A 13,056-nucleotide genomic window follows, 5' to 3' on the forward strand; every position below is an offset into this window, starting at 1 on the left:
TACCGGACTTTCTTTGGTGGCTTTTGCTGTTGAGTTCTAATTTTATTCCTTTGTGGTCAGAGAGAATGCAAGGTATAACTTCAATGTTTCTGAATTTAGACAAGTTTGCTTTGTTGCCTAAAATGTGTTCTATTTTAGAAAACGTTCCATGTGCTGCTGAAGAAAACGTGTATTCTGATGCTGCTGGGTGAAATGTGCAGTAAATGTCTGTTAAGTCTAGTTGATCTATGCAGCTGTTTAGATCTGCGGTTTCTCTGTTGAGTTTTTGCTGAGTTGATCTATCTAGTGGGGAGAGTGGTGTGTTAAAAACCCCAACATTTAATGTCTTTGGATCTATATGGGATTTGAGGGAAAGTAGTGTTTCTTTGATAAATTTGGGTGCTCCCTTGTTTGGCGAATAGATATTTAGAATTGTAATATCCTCCTGAAGGAGAGATCCTTTAATTAGTATGTAGCGACCTTCTTTATCTCTTCTCACGAATTTTAATTTGAAGTCTATTTTATCTGATATTAGGATTGCAACTCCCGCCTGTTTATGGGGGCCGTTTGCTTGGTAGATTTTGTTCCAGCCTTTAACATTGAAAATGTGTTTGATTTTACGGGCAAGATGTGACTCCTGCAGGCAGCAGATAGAAGGGTCTTGTTTTTTAATCCAAGTAGACAGTCTATGTCGCTTAATTGGAGAGTTCAGTCCGATAACGTTAAAAGATAGGACTGAGAGGTATTTGGGAGTTCCTGCCATGTTATCCACCTTCTTGGGGGCTGCGAAAACTGGGTTCTTCCTATGGTTCTTGGATTCTCAGTTTGGGTGCAGTTTCTTGGCCTTTATTGTGGTCTTGTTGGTTTTCTATGTGTAGGACATCTTTAAGAATCTTTTGTATGGCTGGTTTGGTGGAGATGTATTGTTTCAATTTTTCTTTGCTATGGAAGGTTTTTATTTGGCCTTCAGTTATGAAGGAGAGTTTAGCTGGGTACAGTATTCTTGGTTGATAGTTGTTTGTTATTAGGGCATGGCATACATCATTCCAGGCTCTTCTTGCTTTGATTGTCTCTGCTGAGAAATCTGAGGTGATTCTAATTGATTTCCCTTTATAAGTGGTTAACTGTTTCTCCTTGACAGCTTTAAGGATCTTTTCCTTGGTTTGAGTTGATCCTGTGTGGATTATAATGTGACGGTCAGATGTCCTATCCTGGTCTGGTCTATTTGGGGTTCTAAAAGCTTCTTGTATCTGAAAAGTGCTATCTTTTTGTATGTTTGGGAAGTTCTCTGCTAAGATCCTGTTAAACAAATTTCGTAGACCATTAACTTCTATTTCTAGGTGCTCCTCTACACCCATTATCCTTAATTTAGGCCTTCTGATGGTGTCTTCCAGGTGTTGGATAGATCTATCATATTTCTTGGACTTGTCTTGAATGGTTGTATGTTCTTTCTCTATAATATCTAGGCTGTCTTCAATCCCTGAGATTCGATCTTCTGCATGGTCTAACCTGCTGTCAATACTCTCTACTTTGTTTTTTTTTTAAATCTCTTTTCCTTCTAAATGGTCAGCTTTGATGGCTTCAAATTCTTTGTTGAAGCTCTGTTTTAGGTCTTGTATGAATTTCTTTACTTCCTTAATTTGGTTTTCAGTGTTTGTTCTCAAATCACTTAGTTGATTGGTTATGGTTTCTTTGGACTCCTATTCCTTCTGTTGGGTTCCATTCAGCATTCCCTTTGTGGTCTCCCTGACTTCCTTCAGCTCTTTGTTAATGGATTCCATGAATGCCTTTAGTGATCTTTGTGTGGTCTCTACCTGGTCTCTCAATTCCTGTATTACTCTTTGATTAGCTTCCTCGCGTTCGTGGGATTCCTGCAGTTCTCTTTGAGTGTTCTCAGCCTGCTCACGCTATTCATCCCTTTCTCTTTGAGTATTCTCAAGCTGCTCACACAAATCCTCTATCAGTTTTTGAGTAGCTTCCTCACACTTATGATATTCCTGTATAAACTTTTGGGATGCCTCCTCTCTCTCCCTATCATGCTCATACAGAGTCCTTTGTAAGTTGTCAAACTTTTCATTTGTCATGTTTGCCAGCAGTGTTTGTAGAGCTATTTGGGAACTCTCCTCTGGAACATTTATTATCTGTTCTTTCCCCTGATTATCAAGATTGGGAATTAAGATACCAGGATTTGCCATTTTTCTTGTGTTTTTCCGGCTTACTCTGACCATTTGAGATGAAAATAGCACCAGTTTTGTGCTAGAACCCTATCTTAAGACAACCATAAACCAGAGTTTGCATTTGTACAGTCAATAGTCTACAGATACAATCTATTTCAACAGATACATCTATTCAACATCAAACAACTATATGTTAATGGGCTTTGAACCACAGAGAAGTATTTGGAAACCAGAAATTATTAGGGTTAGGGAGAGATGTGGGTAAAAAATAGGAATAGATTGGTGTGGGGAGGCACAGGGAGAGTTAACTATGTCCTAATCTCAATGTAGGAAATAGGTTGGGTAGGATGCATGTAGAGAGAGAGAGAAAAAGAAGAAAGGGAAAGGGAAATGAAAAGAGACCAAAAAAAATAGAAACGTAAAAATTAATATTATTATGGAGAAAAAAAAGACAAGCTATTTAGAGAGGAATGTGAATATATTGAGAGAAGGGGAGGGACATAGAGGAGTTGTGAAAAAATTAACAAAATGCTTAAAATATTATATAGGTATAAAGAGGTAGTACTGCTATTAAGGAATTTAAGTCTCAGAGGTTTTGAATTGAGTAATAAATTTGTGGATTAAGTGTGTACACAATGGGGGATAGGGTCTACTTGTTAAGTAAGGGTTTATCTGAGGATGTGCAGGACAAGAGTTAAGTCACGTAAAGCAGAACAAAAGAGAGGAAAAGGTGAAAAGAATAAAAAAAGGGAGAAATAAAGATCAGAAGGTCAGTAGAGCTAAACAAAAAACAAAAAGATAATTAAAAAAAGAAAGAAAAAGAGAAAGAAGACAAGAAAAGATAGGAAAACGCACATTCACGTATTCCTAAAATAAAAATTATAAGAGAAAAAAAAGTTTCTGGAAAACAATTTTATTCAAAAAAGGAAAAAATTAAAGATTAATAAAAGTTTTAGAAAAAAACAATTATAAATATATAAGGTACCAAAAAAAGAAGAAGAAGAAGAAAAAAAAAAGTTCTTTGATTTTTTTTTTTATTTTTTTGGGAGGGGTGGGAAGAATCCTGTATCTCCTTTTTGTCTGTAACCAGCCTCTTGTTGGAGTCTCTGGTCAGCTTGAGGTCCTGTGGCTTTATTGTTTTCTTAAGTCAGTTTGTTCGAACAGGCAGAAAAATGCTCTGTTTTACCCAAGATTTTGAGATCCCCCTCCCTGGTTAGTTTTCTGAGAGGGTGATCTGCTTTGAGAATCACAAAAGAGGGGGATGCAGTGATGAGACTAGGTTCTGGGTAGAGTTGAGGCCTTTCAACAAACAGTTGCTTTTCCCTCGGGCTATTTTGTGAAAAACTCACAGCGCCCAGCCTGGAGCCATTCTCAGGGTTTCTGTATTTCAATTGATTGTGGAGGCTGCTAGAGGGAGGGGCAGCCTCTGGCTCTGGTTATCCAGAGCGGAAAGCCACTCTTATGGCTGGCGCCTGAGCTGGGTGACTTTTCCCTGGATGGAGCTGAGTCTGGCAGGTCACTTTGCCGTTAAGTTCTTGTGACCTGCTCAATGACTCATTTTATTCCAAGGCCTGAGTTGGAGCTAGCAGCTCCTCTGAGCTTTGTCGGTATCCAAGATGGAGATCACTGTTGCTGGGGGGGAAGGGGTGGCCTTCCCTCCTCTGCTCCCTGAGATGGAGTGAGGATGTCAGGCTTGTACTCACGCCGAGTCTTGGATCCTGGGTCGTCTCTGGTCTGCAAACTGCAGGATGAAGATGTCCGCCCCTTTTCAGTTCTTGCTGGTGTTGAGTAGAATCTGCTCCCCCACTGCGTCTGGCTCCTTCGTCCCGGACTCTCTGTGGCTCAGGTATGGGTGCCCTGCAGTTGCCGCCGCGACCCTGCTACCACCGTGGCGGCTGCTGGCAAGCGCTCAGATGTGTCTCCTTGCCTTGGCTTCCCCTCTCTTGCCTAACTCTCTGTCCTGTGATGGCACACTTGGTGTGATTCTCTGGCTTAGGACTGTTCACTGGAACTCTAAAACTGCTTTCTATGCAAGAGCTTGTTCAGATTCCAGCTTCTCCTCTGCCATCTTCCCCCTAAAAATTTTTTAAAGTTTACATATATTCATACATACATACATATATACACATACATATATGTGTGTATGTATATTTTTTATTTGAAGTCAATAAATTTTTATTTAATCATTTTTACATGTTGTAATTCCTTCACTGCCCATCAAACTGATGCTCAAGATTTCTCTTGAAATCTAAGGGAGCCCTTTTTGAAGCAAACAATTTTCAAGCCAGCCATTTCACTGCTCGGGAGGCCAAAATCTAGTGGCTATGTTCAAATGGCCAACCAAAAGCAGAAACTCTGATCAGCCCTGCCACAAATCTTTTATTGGGGCTTCTTTTAGCACTATTACAGAATTACTGATGACACACCTAAATTCTTTGAAATGTCATTTTGCAAGCAAATTTTGGGATCACTTTTTAAGTCCAACAGCTTGATTCAACTGCTGAATGCCTGCCTAGAGAAAGAAAAGCATTTGCTGAAAAGATCAGTTATCCTAAGTATTATCAATATGAATTGTCAAACTGCATATATTGTATCAATAGAAATACCAGGTTTACCATGGACAAAGCCAAGAAAACCAACGATGCCAGATATTGAGTTTCTATTGCACTGTCCTTTGAACATATCAGCAGGAGGTATTGCTGAATGCAAATACCATACAGTGTAATGTAAGTGTGTGTGTGTGTGTGTATATATATATATATATATATATATATATATATATATATATATATATATATGTCGTGGGGTTTGAACTCTGGGCCTGGGCACTCTCCCTGAGCCTCTCTGTGCTCAAAGATAGCCTTCTACAACTTGAGCCACAGCACCACTTCCAGCTTTTTCTGTTTTTCTGAGGAATCGAACCCAGGGCTTCATGCATGAGAGGCAAGCACTCTATCCTTAAGCCACATTCCCAGCCCCAATGTGAAGTTTTTAAGTGGCAAGATCACATAAGATAATAACAATTATTACTATTGAGTATGGCATACTCATTTCTATGAAGTTTACCTAGGAAGCAAGTTTTGCAAAGATCCATGTCACTGCATTAAAGACACCGGTAGCAGTGCTAGGGGAGCAATCTCATGACTTCCATCACAAGAGATGTCCATATTTAGCATGTCACAGTAGCGAGCAATGAACATGGGCATCTGTAAATTCTAGTCCAACCAGACTAGGAAGGGGGACCTGAGCTGATCCTGATCCATCCCTCCCAGCCACCCCTCACCCATTGAAGACTTTAGGAAGAACTATTTCTAGGTGGTGGAGCAAGGCAGAGGCACCATGGTCTTCTACAACCAGAACGTGGATAAAGAGGACAGACCACACACATGATCCCAGTGGCCCATGAGCTCAACCTTTGTTGTGGAAGTAGAGGAATCAGGATGGATTTCTCAGGGACTGTCCCCCAACAGAAATCCATGTTTCTCCTGCAAAAGTTCTGACTCTGTCACGTGCACATTGATTTGTATAACACACCAGATAGGGAGCTGTGTGTCATACACACACATGCACACACACACACACACACTCAGCCATCATGGGTTTGTGTCACCTAGCTACCCACCCTGGAAATGATCATCCCACCTAAACTCAGCAGACGAAGCAAAGCCTATTCCCTGTCGGTGGATTGACTACATCTCCCTTTTGAGCTCTCCTAATGAGTGATCCAAGCGGTGAAGACAAATGCAAATTTTCCTGCAGATAAACAGTCATTGAACATTCTGAAATAGAATGGTCTCCAACATGACAACAGTCCTGGGGTTTGAACTCAGGACCCTGAGCGTGCTGTCCCAGAGCTTCTTTTTTGCTCAAGGCTGAGCATTCTACCACTTTAGCCACAGCACCACTCCTGGCTTCTGTGTGTGTGTGTGTGTGTATGTGTTATAATGAGGAATTGAACTCAGGGCTTCATGAATGCTAGGAAAGCACTGTACCACTGTACCACATTCTGTGCCCTAGGGTAATGTTTTGTTTTGTTGTTTTAAATTTTCATTGTAAATGCATTGAACAGGGGAGTTACAGTTAATAAGAGAAGTAATGAGAGCCAGTCACCTGTGGCTCATGCCTGTCATTCCAGCTACTCAGGAGGAGGCTGACATCTAGAGGATCATGGGCAAACTGGAAGTCCTGCCATATTTGTGGTTCAGTGTGGTACTGAGCACCAGCCTGGATCTGAAGAAGCTAGGGGACAGTGCCCAGGACCCAGAGTAAAAATGGTAGAATGCTAATCTTGAGCACAAAAAGCCCAGGGCCATAGTGTGTTTTGAACTCAGGGCCCTGGATTACTGTACCTGAGGTTCTTCAGCTCTAGCCTGGACACTACTACATTGAGCCTTAAATATAGCACAACTTCTGGTTTGTTGGTAGTTTCATGAGCGATCATAATCTCAAGGACTCTCCTTGCCCTAAGGCTGGTGATCCTATCAGATCTCAGCCTCCTCCTGAGTAACCATACTTGTCGAGGCTGCATTGAATTATGCATCTATTTCCTTGTCATGTCCAAAACGAGCTTTACAACATCGGTGTGGGGGGGGGAGTGGAGGGGAAGGAGAAGGATTGGGATTGGGGAGGAGGGGGGAGGCTGGGAAGGGACGTGAAGGGTAAACAAAAGGAGGAGGCTGCAATGCTTGGTAAGAAATGTACACATTATCCTGCCCATGTAATTGTAACCCCTCTGTACACTATGTTCACAAATAAAATTAAATTAAAAAAAAAAAGAAAAAAAAAGAAAAGGGACAGAGTCTGACTGAGGAGAAGCTCGCCCGAGAGGAACCTCTGGTTTCCAGCTTCCAACACATCCTGGAAACAGGCGAGTTTCCAGGATCCTCTTCCCTCCAGAATACCCCCAAATCCTGAAATTGAAATCCTTCCCCTAAGAGCCCTGGCCTTGGTCCAATCAAACCTCTTTCCATAATCCTGTATTTTTTTTGGTTTAATTTCTTCTCCCTTGTCCTGTTTTTCTTCTTTTTTTAAATTTCTCCCTACAGATTATTGTCCCCAGGAATAAGGACCCAGCCTGTTGGTGGAAGCCCTTTATTCTGGGTGTATAATGTTCCAGGTTGGAATTAAAAAATCGCTCTCGAAGGAGGCTGTGGTCATAATTCACGTGTCCAAAATGAGTGTTTTTTTTTGGGGGGGTGGGTCACTTGGGGAAGAAGAAAGACAGAATGATGTGGGACAGGAAGCAGTGGGATTTCTTTCTTCTCTGCTCACTTCCTTCCTCACAGGTAGACTTCCCTTCACAGGCAGAAACTTGTCCAGGAATCTGCTTCCCACCCCCATACACCCCATTCCAGCAGAATAGTCCTCTGGGAAGTTGAACAATCCTTGCTTTCCAGAAGTTTTTTGTTTTTTGCTTTTTTTTTTTCCTCTCCTACGAGGTCATCTATCTTGACTTCCAGCTTTGCTACTTCCTCCTCCTCATCCTCCTCCTCCCCTTCTCCTGAAATTTGTGCTCCCACAATACTTAACCTAGTGATCCAGTAAACCACATCCTAAACATATCATTCTTACTTGGATGATTGACTCAATGTCCCCTGCCCAGACCATTCCAATGGGATGATTGGACAAACTGAATTCTAGAAAAGAACCTTAGAGTAGTTATTATTATTATTATTATTATTATTATTATTATTATTATTATTATTATTATTATTATTATTCAGAATAACTCCAGGCTCACGACTGCCATCCTAGCTACTCAGGAGGCTGAAATCTGGAGGATCGTGGTTCAAAGCCTGATTTCTCTCCTTACCCAACCATCAGAACCTAGGAATGCAGAGGATTGGGTTAGACTCAAACTACACCCTTTGGTCCATTCGTTGTTCAGTCCAAGGTGGGGATGGAGTAAGAATTATTTCTTATTAGCCCATGAAACAGGAGGAAATCACAGTGTGTGCTTTTCCTGGGTCCATCCCCAGACTCACAGGGATGCCCACCCCAAAAATATTAGCCGTAATTCAACATGGGTCCCCAAGAATTCAGGCTCACTCGACATCAGTGGTAGAGATTTTAACTCTGGTCATGCGAGTGGTGGCACAAGAAACCAATAAAGGCGCTGGAAGGGTTGGGAGAGAGAGCGGGGAAACTTCCACCAGGTCCAGGCACAAGAGGGTTTAGAACCAAACTTCTGCTGGGCCAGATGAAGGTGTGTACAGTGAGCACAGGGCAGAGAGAGAGGAAATAGTAGAGGTGAGCAAGGGGGTGTGTGGGTGGAGAGGACTCAGAACTGACCTCAGGGTCTTGGGGGTGGAGAACTTGTCATAGTCTGAGTGAAAGGTGATGGGGCAAAGGAGGAAGTGAGTTCAGAGGAAGAAGTGAGCTCAGTGGGTGAGGAAGTGACTTCAGAGGAAGAGACAGTGGCCTTAGAGGCAGAGGAAGTGAGCTCAGAGGAAGAAGTGAGTGAAGCCCCGGGGGGGCTGGTCAGTCTGAAGGAGGCATGATGGGGCAGAGGAGGAAGTTCCCCAGATGGTTAGGAAGTGAGTGCAGAGGAAGAGGAAGTGGCCTCTGAGGAAAAGGAAGAGGAAATGGCCTCAGAAGAAGAGGAAGTGGCCTCAGAGGGAGAAAGTGACTGTGGGACCTGTGGGGGACCCATCATTGTCTGCAGGAGGCATGATGAGGCAGAAGAGGAAGCTCTTCAAATGCTTAGGAAGTGACCTCAGAGGAAGAGGTAGTACATTCAGAGAAATAGGAAGTGAGCTCTGAGGAAAAGGAAGCACACTAAGAGGAAGAGGAAGTGAGCTCAGAAGAAGAGGAAGTGACCTCAGCAGAAGGGAAAATGATCTCAGAGGAATAAGAAATCACCTCTGATGCTTAGGAAGTCACCTCAGATGCTTAGGAAGTTACCTCAGAGCCTGAGATTCTTTGCCTACTCAATGATTGATGGTGACAGGTGTTTCTTTACTGGTTTGGGGCTGGTGATCTCTGGTAAGGCTACAGTGCTTCCTACTTAGCAATGGAGAACGTTGTGTCCCTCCTGGGGAAAATTCCTGTACATCCTCCCCAGCTGTGTGATTTCAGTCTGTGATCCCCCCTTCAGGGGTCAGTTTTCAAAGATTGTCCATAGGCTGCCCCAGGTGATTGAAGTCCAGACTCGAACTTCCTCCCTGGACACACATCATGATGAACTAATGTGCAGAATTGGAAGACAATGAGAGAGAGAGAGAGAAAGAGAGAGAGAGAGAGAGAGAGAGAGAGAGAGAGAGAGAGAGAGAGAGAGAGAGAGAGAGAGAGAGAGAGAGAGAGAGGGAGAGGGAGAGGGAGAGGGAGAGGGAGAGGGAGAGAGGGAGAGAGAGAGGGGGAGGGAGAGAGGGAATAATTTTCTGATGGAGGAAATGACACAGACAGACAGCCAATATTCACTTGGATTCCTTCAAGAAAAACTGTGATCCTCGTATGGACTAGAGTATTTGGGGTGACTTGGTTTGTTTTTTGTTGTTGTTGTTGTTTGTAAATGACATGTGTGGGATTAGAACTCAGGGCCTGGGGGTGCTGTCCATGAATTTTTTGTTTGGTTCCAGACTGGCCTTCAATCACCTGAGCCATACAGCTCCATCTTCCAGTTTGGGGTTATTAATGGTCGGGCATGGGGGGGGGTCAAGTCTCAATAGACATTTCCTGCTAGAGCTGAGTTTGTCCTTCAGCAGCTTCTATTCCCTTCAAGATGGGCAAAAGAGAAAGAGAAAATAGGAATGGTTGCTACTATTACATAAGAAAATGACTTTTTTAAGAAGTCGGCCTGTGTCTTGAAAGTTTGGTGTCTTTCTGTTCTCTATAGGCAGAAAGTTTTGCCCTTCCTTGTGAGGAATGTCAGAGGAATTGAACCTACACACCCAACTTAGTGAATATTTGGGGAAATTGAGACTGTAGCCTCATCAAAATGAGGCCTTAGGAATACCAGGAGCCTTCAACATGGGAAGACTTCCTCCATGTCCCACTACAAATAGCCCTCAACCCACAATGCAGGTGCTAGGCTTCGACTCTGTCAACGGAAGAGGACATTGGGAGGCCTCTTCTTTATTTCATAGGATACACACTGAGTTCTCACACTTATCTTCATTCCTCTAACTTAACTTCACTTGACCCCACCACACCTATTTCAAGTCCCCACTTCCATTTGTTTACTTGGTTGAATTTTTATTCTTTCTAAGGAATTACACTCTTTACTATAAGCCTTGAATCTACAGTACTTCCATAATACATGTGTGCGTTGACTTGCATGCCACCCAGCACATCAAATAATCCATGCACACTCTGTATTATATGGGGTATACTACACCAGAACACCAATGCATTCCCTGCATGGCTCGAAAAGTAAATCATTTTCTCAACACAAACAAGAAGATCTGTAATTGCACAGAGGACAATCTCAAATGCAAATGAGCATACTTCCAGAGATCATCTCTTCAGTCCTTTCTAAATCTGAGAAAGTCTGATCAGCAAAAGCATTGACATACATAATAAGGTCAATAAATAATGTAATATTTGCTTATGTGATACAGTAGTAATGTAACATTTGTAATAAAAGATGCTGAAATCTGGCTGTTTATTTGTATTTGGCTCACAAATACACTGACTGGTGTCAAGTTGAGGTTGACAGGTGAGTGTTACGTGACATCCTTCAGGAATCAATAGGAAACAAGGCCCAAGAGAGACAGTACTTGGTCATTTGTCCTAATGGCCACTTAACAAGGTTTACCTAAGGTCAGATAACAATTAGACTGATCCTAAGAAGATTTTTCTGGAAGGACTCCATTGGAGAAAGTTGGGATGAAATTCACACAGAGGAAAGCCAGGGAAAGAAATATTAAACTGAAATCCCTTCCATGTGAAATTCTAATCCTGTTGCTGGATAGACATCAAAAGTTGGACTATACACTGAAATTTTCCATGGTGTGGATTTCAAAGGTCGGAGAATGTACTGAAAATCTACATGTAGACATGAAATACATTCTGAATGAGAACAGTTTCTTAGTGAAGAGTGTGTTAGTTCTGCCTGCGATGAGAAAGAGTAATTAAGTAATACCACGACCACTACCTTTAGGACAGCATTTGCAAAAGACTTCATCCTAAACGAAGAGGTCACTGAGGATCTGAACTTATTCTGCGGAGCATAATTTGGGTCTATATTGTGTAGCTTATTTTCCATAAGTCCTACTTGAGCTAATGTTTGTACTCTATTGTAACCCAGAAAATCATTTGAAAGCAGATGTCTAATAAAGAATTAGAAATGGCAATAAAAGACATGAAGAAATGCCAAAAAGAAAAACAAAAAACAGACAAGAATCCAATATATATACATATACATATATATATATATATATCAAATAAAGCATCTGGGTGGGTAGAGGAGGGAGGGGTGAGAATGTTCGAAGGGTAACATTGATAAAAATGTATTCTATTCACAAACTGTTTTATAAAAATAATGCATCCTTTGTGCAACTACTTTATGATCATAAATATGTAGAAATACATAAAAAATAAAGCAATATGAAATAAGGAACTCCTTTGTGAGTCTTGATGACTTTACCACAATCCTAGGGTAAGAGAGTTGGTAGGATTTGTGTCTCACCCTTACAGGATTTGAAACTAGGGTGCTCTTCTCTGCTTGCATTAATTGCGTTGGTGCATAAAAAAGTACTGAACAACATGTTAGATGACCGCAAGCCATTGGGAAATGCAATAGTTAATGTAGATACATATATATTTACATTTATTTATATATCGTTATATGTAAATAAATATATAAAGGTTATATATATATATATATATATATATATATATATATATATATATATATATATATATATATATATATATATATAACCTTTATTCCAACAAGAACACAGGGAATTTTCATGGAAGGGTCAATCAGAAAATAGGATTAAGCAAGAAGGAAGAAGGAAGTAGTTCAAGGCTGACACTGACCTTATCTTGACTTCAAAAGATGCTGCCTTTTCCAGGTGTAACAAAGGTGTCCCAAAGACACCAGGTGTCTTTAGTGTATCTGGAACACTTTAGGCATCCATCAAAAAGAAAGGAAAATGATTTATTCAGTGCGAATAGCATAGCTAGATTTGCACTGGGTGAAAGATGAATTATTTTTGTGTTCAGAACCAAAGCATCTGAAAAACAAGCATAGGACTAACCTCAGAACAAAGTCATTATCTCATGAACATTTTGAAAAAATGTCCATGTTTCTGTTTCTGAGAAGCTTATGAACATCAAATACTTTTTTTTGTTTGTTTGTTTTTTGGGTCCGGTCGTGGGGCCTGAACACTGGGCTTGGACACTGTTCCTCAGCTCTTCAGCTCAAGGCTAGCGCTCTAACACTTGAGCCACAGCACCACTTCCAGGTTTTTTCCTTTTGCTTATGTGGTGCTGAGGAATGGAATCCAGGGCCTCATGCATGCAAAGCAAGTGCTGTACCACTGAGCCACCTTCCCATCCCCTCAAATACATTTTATCTCCAGGCTACCAGACCTCCAGTGGGACTGATTGATATTTAAAAATATCTATAAATGATAAATGGAGCGGCTGGGAAACTGGCTTAGTGGTAGAATGCTGGCCTAGCATGCATGACGCCCTGGGTTTGATTTCTCAGTATACAACATTCACAGAAAAAGTCAGAAGTGGTGCTGTGACTGAATTGGTAAAGCCTTGAGCAAAAGAAGCTCAAGGACAGTGCCTAGGCTCTGAGTTCAAGCCCCAGGACTGTCAAAAAAAGATAAATACTTTTGTCAATTCGTGGTACAACTATTTTCTTTAGTTTAGATATCAGGGACTGTGAGAAGGTAAAAAATATTGAGATAAATGGGCCTTGGGCCACCAGAAATATGTTTGT

The 13,056-nt window shown here is 41.5% G+C and overlaps 1 non-coding gene across 1 annotated transcript; it reads right to left on the minus strand.

The window, feature by feature from the left end:
* Window positions 1–4,742: 4,742 nt before the first annotated feature.
* LOC138831453 (small nucleolar RNA SNORA8) lies at window positions 4,743–4,880 on the minus strand. Its single transcript, XR_011373305.1, has one exon. It is a non-coding gene; the product is annotated as a small nucleolar RNA SNORA8 (small nucleolar RNA).
* Between the last annotated feature and the right edge of the window lie 8,176 nt (window positions 4,881–13,056).

Source organism: Dipodomys merriami, unplaced genomic scaffold (assembly GCF_024711535.1).
Source record: "Dipodomys merriami isolate MVZ:Mamm:240054 unplaced genomic scaffold, mDipMer1.0.p SCAF_1967, whole genome shotgun sequence".
Taxonomy (NCBI): Eukaryota; Metazoa; Chordata; class Mammalia; order Rodentia; family Heteromyidae; genus Dipodomys; species Dipodomys merriami.